Consider the following 8,873-nt stretch of genomic DNA (forward strand, 5'->3'; position numbering starts at 1 on the left):
ATTTTTGTATTTTTGGTAGAGACAGGGTTTCACCATGTTGGCCAGGATGGTCTCGATCTCTTGACCTTGTAGTCTGCCCGCCTTAGCCTCCCAAAGTGCTATGATTATAGGTGTGAGCCACGGCGCCCGGCCTGGTGAATAATTTCATAAGCTACAGACCTGCTTCTTTATAGAGTGAGTTCGAATGATGTCTGGGAAGTGATCAGCACTTGGATCACAGCCAAGTCAGGACTCTGCTCACTTCGTGCTCACGGAGCGGGGATGTTTTAGCAGCTTCAGTTGTTGCTACATAGACGGAATGTGATTACACCTCTACTCTTGACAGTTTTTAGAGATAATATTGGAGCATCTCTATGTTAAAATCAAAAGTAATCTTTTTGTCTTATATTTCTTTTGTAAAGTTACAAAAATAATTTTAAATACTATCAACTGAGACTATTCGCTCTTCAGAGGAAATTGTTCAAGTTTTTCTTGAAGGTCCTTATTTTATTCTTCTATCCTTTTCCTATTATATTATATTATATTATATTATATTATATTATATTATATTATATTATATTATATTTTTGAGATGGAGTCTTGCTGTCATCTAGGTGGAGTGCAGTGGCACAATCTCAGCTCACTGCAACCTCTGCCTCCCGGGTTCAAGCGATTCTCCTGCCTCAGCCTCCTGAGTAGCTGGGACTACGGGCGCACGCCACCATGCCCAGATAATTTTTTGTATTTTTAGTACAGATGGGGTTTCACCGTGTTAGCAAGGATGGTGTCAATCTCCTGACCTCGTGATCCGCCTGCCTCAGCCTCCCAAAGTGCTGGGATTACAGGCGTCAGCCACTGTGCCTGGCCTCCGTTTTGCTCTTGTTGCCCAGGCTGGAGTACAACGGCACGATCTCAGCTCACTGCAACTTCCGCCTCCCGGGTTCAAGCCATTCTCCTGCCTCAGCCTCCAGAGTAGCTGAGATTACAGGCACTACCACCATGCCCAGCTAATTTTTGGTATTTTTAGTACAGATGGGGTTTCACCATGTTGGCCAGGCTGGTGTCAAACTCCTGACCTTAGGAGATCCACCCACCTCGGCCTCCCGAAGTGCTGGGATTGCAGGCACGAGCCACTGCGCCCAGCACCTTCTGTCTATTTTTCAAAATGATACCTACTATTGTTTGAGCAAGTGTTTTGGCAGCCAGCTATGCTGCATTTATTTTGCTAAGGTACAGACAGTCCATTACTAGATATTGCTATAATTATACATAATTATTACAACAAATTAAATAAACTAAAACTTTAAAGGCATTAAAACACAAGAGAGTACTTTCTCTGAATTGGTGGTGATGGCAATAGTAAAGGAACAGGTTGGGTGTGGTGGCTCACACCGGCACTTTGCCAGGCTGAGGTGCGCGGATGCCTTGAACCCAGGAGTTTGAGACCAGACTGGACGACATGGTGAAACCCTGTGTCTACAGGGGACACAAAAAATTTAGCCAGGTATGATGGCGTGCACTTGTAGTCCCAGCTACTCAGGAGGCTGAGGTGGGGGGATTGCTTGAGCCTGAGAGGTCAAGGCTATAGTGAGCTGAGATCGTGCCACTGCACTCCAGCCTGAGTGATGGAGTGAGAACCTGTCACAAAAGAAAAAAAAAAAAAGTAGAGAAATATAAAGAATCTTGGAGGTTTCCAAATTTTTCTTCTGAAATTTGAGTGGTTGACCAGGCATGGTAGCTTATGCCTGTAATTGCAGCACTCTGGGAGGCTGAGCCGGGTGGATCACCTGAGGTCAGGAGTTCGAGACCAGCCTGGCCAACATGGTGAAACCCTGTGTTTACTAAAAATACAAAAATATTAGCCAGTCATGGTGGCACACACCTATATTTCCAGCTACTCAGAAGGCTGAGGCCGGAGAATCACTTGAACCCGGGAGGTGGAGGTTGCAGTGAGCCGAGATTGCACCACTGCACCCCACCCTGGGTGACAGAGCGAGACTCTGTCTCAAAAGAAAAAAAAAAATTCAGTGGTTGAAATGTTACAATAATATACATTGACACAAAGACTGGGTAGTGTATTAGTCAAAAGTCACAAGTACCAGTTCTCACCCTTACTAGCTGTGTGACCTTGGATAGTTTACTTAATGGTTCTAAGCTTTAGTAATGCTCAATAAATGTTACCTAAACTGGAAGCAGGCTGGGCACAGTGGCTCACGCCTGTAACCCCAGAACTTTGGGAGGCCAATTCAGGAGGATGGCTTGAGCCCAGGAGTTCAAGACCAGCCTGGGCAACATAGTGAGACTCTGTGTCTACAAAAAATTCTAAAAATTATCTACATGTGGTGGCACATTTCTGTAATCACAGTGCTTTGAGAGGCAGAGTTAGGAGGATCACTTGAGCCCAGGAGGTTGAGGCTGCAGTGACCTATGATCATGCCGCTGCCTTCCAGCCCAAGTGACAGAGGAAGACACTATCTTAAAAAAAAAAAAAGAAAGAAAATTAGTTTCAGGTTCCCTTCCCCTCCTGTAATATGTATTACGGCAACCAGCCTCTCCATAGCATAACCAATGATCCCAGCCTCCTGATATTCATGCCCTGTGTAGATCCCTCCCATGCTTTATCAGATTTGGTCTGTGTGGCCAGTAGAACATTGTAGAAGTAATGTGTGTCACTTCAGAGATGGGGCTATAAAAGCCTGTGGCTTCTGCCATCTTGGGGAGACGTTCATGCTGCCAATGGAGAAGCCCACTTGGCAAGAAGTCCTTTCTGGAGCATCAGGGTACCCAGCCAGCAGCTGGGGGGAAGGCGAGATACCAGCAACCCTGTGGATGAGCATGGCAGCAGGGCCTGCAGGCCCAGGTGGCTGCAGCCTGGCTCACAGCTTAGCTGCAACCTCAGGAAAGACCTGCACCAGGTGCCCCAGTTAAGCCAGTTCTGAATTCCAAACAAGCTGAGAGATCATCGAGGTTTGCTAATACATGTGCCAATAGTTCACATATCCACACACCTATGATCCTAGCCTTGCTATCCTCTGGGGAAAAGAGCCCTTTTTTTTAAAATTTTTTTTTTGAGACGGAGTCCCGCAGTGTTGCCTGGGCTGGAGTGCAGTGGCACAATCTCGGCTCACTGCAAACTCCACCTCCCAGGTTCAAGCAATTCTCCTGCCTCAGCCTCCCAAGTAGCTGGGACTATAGGTGCCCGCCACCATGCGCGGCTAATATTTTATATTTTTAGTAGAGGCAGTGTTTCACTATGTTGGCCAGGCTGGTCTCGAACTCCTGACCTCGTGATCCACCTGCCTTGGCCTCCCAAAGTGCTGGGATTACAGGCGTGAGCCACTGTGCCCGGCTGCCCTTTTCTTTCTTTTTTTTTTTTTAAGCTGAGTTATTTCATCTAAGACATGCATTGCAGTGAGTCTGACCCTAGGGGATGTGCATCCTTTTTTCTTTCTTAATTGCCTTAAATAGTGGTTCATCTTACAGTTCATGATGTCTTAGATTTGAGGAAATAGTAAATCATATCAGTTATATGATCAAACTTTTTTTTTTTCTGAACCATATTTCCTTACAAAACTGTGAACATGTTTGTATTTGGAATGAATGAATGAGTGTCTGTAACAAAGATGCATAGGCACGTTTGACAATGAGGGATTTCACCATTTACTGACTGATTGTGAGACTTACACTATCATTGTGAGTTTTTCTACATTGAAGGAGCCTATATATTTATAGGTTTTCATTCACCATTCCTGACTCTCCCTTATAATATCCTTTATTGCACTCTTTTGTTACAGTGTTGAGTTTTTGTTTGTTTGTTTGTTTGTTTGTTTGTTTGAGACAGAGTCTTGCTCTGTCACCCAGGCTGAAATGCAGTGGTGCCATCTTGGCTCACAGCAACCTCCACCTCCCAGGTTCAAGCGATTCTCCTGTCTCAGCCTTTGGAGTAGCTGGAATTACAGGCATGCACCACCATACCTGGCTAATTTTTGTATTTTTTATAGCAATGGGGTTTCACCCTATTGGTCAGGCTAGTCTCAAACTCTTGACCTCAAGGGATCCGCCTGCCTCAGCTTCCCAAAGTGCTGAGATTACAGGCGTGAGTCGCCTGGCCTGGTCTTATAATGTTGAGTCTTTAGGCCTCGGAAGCAGGCCTCAGGAAACAGAATCTCTCTGAATTTCTCCTGCCCAAGGCGGGACTCGAATCTGACTGTGGTTCATAAGACCCTCATTGCGGACAGAGTCCTGTCCCACACCCTAGAGAAAGGAATGCTCCATGGAGAGGCCAAGAAAGACCTGAACAGCTGAGCCTTGCTGGGTTTCCCTACTCAGTCTGTTAGTATTAGATCATTCCCCTTGTATCCAATCGCATTTCTACACAGTTGTCCTCAATCACGCCTATTCAATAATGTCTCCATAAAAGGCTCAAGAGGACCAGGTTCTGAGAGCTTCCAGATCGCTGAACACGTGGTGGTTCCTGAAGGGCGGCGCCCCTGGGGAGGGCATGGACGCTCCCGTCCCTTCCCACATGCCTCGCCCTGTGCAGCTCTTCATCTGTATCCTTTGCAATATCCTTTACAGTAAACCAGCGAACGTAAGTGTTTCCATGAGTTTTGTGAGTCATTCTAACAAATCAGTTAAACCCACGGAGGGGGTGTGGGAACCCCAATTTATAACTGGTCGGCCAGAAGCACAGGTTACAGCCTGGGGCTTCTGACTGACATCAGAAGTGGGACAGGCGTGGGGACTGAGGCCTCAACCTGTGGAATCTGACGCTGTCTCCAGGTACAGCGTGTCAGAACTGAGTTGAACTGGAGGACACCCAGGTGGTGTCCATGCAGAAAGACTTGCGTTTGGGGAATCCCCCCCCACATTTGCTCACAGAACACTTCTGTGTGGATTGTTCTTGAGGAAAAGCACTTGGAACAAGTGTGTTTTCTCTGCCCAGAGCCTGTTTATGAATCACCTGCGTGTGCAGTGACTTTATGCTCATGGCTTATAAATTCCATCCGCCAATCACTGATAGGCTGGTCATTTAAATCGCGGGACTGAATGCAGCTTGCGGGAGGATGTCCCCATCTGTGTTGCCCTCCCACATCCCAAGTAGCTGTCAGTGTCACAAGTGGTCCAAGGTGAGAGGGGGAAGGAGGAGGAGGAAAGGAGTAAACATGAGGTGCTTCAGAATTTCCCCAACATAACCAGAGGGTAGTTTGGTAGCAGGGGAAATTTGGGTATCTGGAATCAGACTCCTTTATCCGGGCATGGTGGCACAAGTCTGTAGTCCCAGCTACCTGGGAGGCTTAGGTGGGAGGATTGCTCGAGCCTGGGGAATGGAGGCTGCAGTGACTGACTGCACCACTGCACTCCAGCCTGGAAGACAGTGAGACCCTGGTTCAACAACAACAACAACAAAACCAGAACTAGACTCTTGCGTGTTTATGTAAAACGAATGCAGATCATGAATATTTTCATAATGCATTTACTGGGTCACTGAAGAATTATGGCATATATTAATTACAGAGTGTGATCTAACAGAACAATCACAGCTCCATGTGCCCCTCCCTTACCTTCCCCTCCCTTCCTCTCTTCCTTGACAAACTCTTGCTATGTTGCCCCAGCTGGAGTGCATCTCGGCCCACTGCAATCTCTATCTCCCAGGTTCAGGCAATTCTCCTGCCTCAGCTTCCCAAGTAGCTGGGATTATCATCACGTGCCACCACACCTGGCTAATTTTTTTTCGTGTTTTCCATAGAGACGGGGTATCACCATATTGGCCAGGTTGGTTTCAAACTCCTGACCTCAAGTGATTAGCCTGCCTCGGCCTCCCGAAGTGCCAGGATTACATGTGTGAGCCACCACGCCCGGCCTGTATCATTGTGATTTCTGCTTGGTGAATGAATGCCTCACAGATTCCTCTCATACTGATGGAAGTAAACTCCTTAATCTCAGAAGGGCTGTGCAAGTCAATGAGTCACTTGTAGTTTCTCATCTGGAAACGATCCGGTGTCTTAGAACTTTCACCACTGGCCGGGAGCAGTGGCTCACGCTTGTAATCTCAGCACTTTGGGAGGCTGAGGCGTGTGGATCACCTGAGGTTAGGAGCTCGAGACCAGCTTGACCAACATGGTGAAACTCCGTCTCTACTAAAAATACAAAAAATTAACCAGGCGTGGTGGTGCATGTCTGTAATCCCAGCTACTCAGGAGGCTGAGACAAGAGAATTGCTTGAGCCCAGGAGCCTGAGGTTGCAGTGAGCCAAGCTCTTCCGGCTGCACTCCAGCCCAGGCAACACTGCGGGACTCCGTCTCAAAAAAAAAAAAAAAAACTTTCACCACAAGGAGGTTTTCTTGTAGTTGATTCTCCAAGTCTTGGTAGGCATTTGAACTGGTCCTTTCACTTCGAGATTCTTTTCCCTTGCTCCTCTGATCAAGTCAGCACACACCTTCTTCAGCGACTTTACCTTGCGGCTCCGTAGAGTGATTCTAATTCGGTGACTTGCCACCTCTGGCTCCATAGGTGTGTTTTGGTATCTTTAAAATCCGTGGCTGCCGGGCAAGGTGGCTCATGCCCATAATCCCAGCAGTTTGGGAGGCCGAGGTGGGCGGATCACCTGAGGTCGGGAGTTTGAGACTAGTCTGGCCAACATGGAGAAAACCTGTCTCTACTAAAAATACATTAGCCGGGCGAGGTGGCTGCACCTGTAGTCCCAGCTACTCGGGAGGCCGAGGCAGGAGAGGGGCGGGAACCCGGGAGGCGGAGCTTGCAGTGAGCCGAGATGGCGCCGCTCACTCCAGCCTGGGCGACAGAGCGAGACTCCGTCTCGAGAAAGAAAAAGGAAATCCACGGCTGCTGCGCGGCTTCCTGGCGGACTTGTTTCTGGGCGAGAGCGAACGGTGGTGAGTGAGCAGCACGAGAGGGCGGACCACAGCCCGCACCGCCTAACGTCGCGTCTTCCTCGAAGAGCGCCCTTTTTATTTTATCTCCATTGCCCATTGCCCTGAGAAGGTAACTTTGGTTAGGGTCTTTTGTTTGTTTGTTTTTAGACGGAGTTTTGCTCTTGTTGCCCAGGCTGGAGTGCAATGGGGCGATCTTAGGTCACCGTAACCTCCGCCTCCCGGGTTCAAGTGATTCTCCTGCTTCAGCCTCCCAAGTAGCTGGGATTACAGGCGCCCACCATCACGCCCGGCTAATTTTGTATTTTTAGTCGAAATGGGGGTTTCACCGTGTTGGTCAGGCTGGTCTCGAACTCGCAACCTCAGGTGATCTGCCTGCCTCGGCCTCCCAAAGTGCTGGGATTCCAGGCGTGAGCCACTGCGCCCGGCCTTGTTAAGGTCTTTTAACCAACCCTGCAATCCCTGCTCCATATGGCCGCCCTGCCAAGCTTCCTGAGCTGCTGTCTTTACTGTTAGATGCTGGGGCAGTCAGAATAGTGCCCCCCAGATAGCCATGTCCAACTCCCCAGGACCTGTGAATATGTTACCTTTCATGGCAAAAGGGAATCAGGATTGTAGATGGAATTGATGTTGCTGTGGAATAACAAGACAGATATTTGGTGGTTGTCCCTGGTTTCTGACACAAAGCTCTAAACCCTTGGAATTTTGAGTGATAGAGTGTTAAAAGCCTCTTTTGTGTTAATGAGGCAACTCTTGTACTTAGCTTCAGGGTGGGAGCTGGCTGCCAGAAAGACCAAGCTTGATTAGGAGATCAGCATTTCCTGCACCCTTCCCCCAACCTCCAGGGGAGGCAGAGCGGCTGGAAATTGAGTTGATCACCAGTGGCCACAGTCAAACCTATGGACTGAAGCCTCCATAGAAACCCCTAAATGATGGGGTTCAGGGAGCTTCCAAGTTGGCAAACATCCTCATCCCAGAGGGTGGTACACCCATCTTGACTGAGGCAGTGGCTTCTGCACTCGGGACTTACCTTGTCCTGGGTACTTCTTCATCTGGTTGTTCATTTGTACCCTTTATAATAAACCGTAAGAGTAAGCACAGCTTTTCCTGAGTTCTATGAGTCATTCTAGCAAATTATTTAACCTTGGGGTAATGAGGTAGTTGAAATCTCTTTGTAGGAACTTTCCTCTGTAGGTCAATCAGCATTAGTTAGGCTAACCTGGGAACCCAGTACTTTCTTCCCTAAGTGAGGACAGCCTTGTGGAGTACAGTGGCTATTCACAGCTGTGATCATAGCTCACTACAGCCTTAACTCTGGCCTTAAGCAGTCCTCTCCCTTCAGCCTCTGAACATTTATTTTTGAATAAAGAAATTGGGTCATTTGGTTTGTAGAATTTCCCACATTCTGGATTTGGCAGATTACTTCCTGGTGGTGTAATCTAATAGGTTCATTTGGCCCGTGTATTGCCTTTAGCCTGTGGTTAGAGTTAAAAGCTTAACTGGGCCGGGCGCGGTGGCTCAAGCCTGTAATCCCAGCACTTTGGGAGGCCGAGACGGGCGGATCATGAGGTCAGGAGATCGAGACCATCCTGGCTAACACGGTGAAACCCCGTCTCTACTAAAAATACAAAAAACTAGCCGGGCGAGGTGGCGGGCGCCTATAGTCCCAGCTACTCCGGAGGCTGAGGCAGGAGAATGGCGTGAACCCGGGAGGCGGAGCTTGCAGTGAGCTGAGATCTGGCCACTGCACTCCAGCCCAGGAGACACAGCAAGACTCCATCTCAAAAAAAAAAAAAAAAAAAAAGCTTAACTGGGTCTAGTTTCCTTTTGTTAGAATACTTTAGAGGTGAGGCTGCAAACAATCCCTGGTGTCGTATCAGTGTTGATGGAATTAGGCTGTCCCAGTTTCTATTATGACAAAGTCGTTCACCTGAACATATCAGAAGATACTACAATATTCTTTTTTTTTTTTTTTGAGACAGAGTCTCGCTCTGTCACCCAGGC

This window comes from Piliocolobus tephrosceles, chromosome 18 (assembly GCF_002776525.5).
Source record: "Piliocolobus tephrosceles isolate RC106 chromosome 18, ASM277652v3, whole genome shotgun sequence".
Lineage (NCBI taxonomy): Eukaryota > Metazoa > Chordata > Mammalia > Primates > Cercopithecidae > Piliocolobus > Piliocolobus tephrosceles.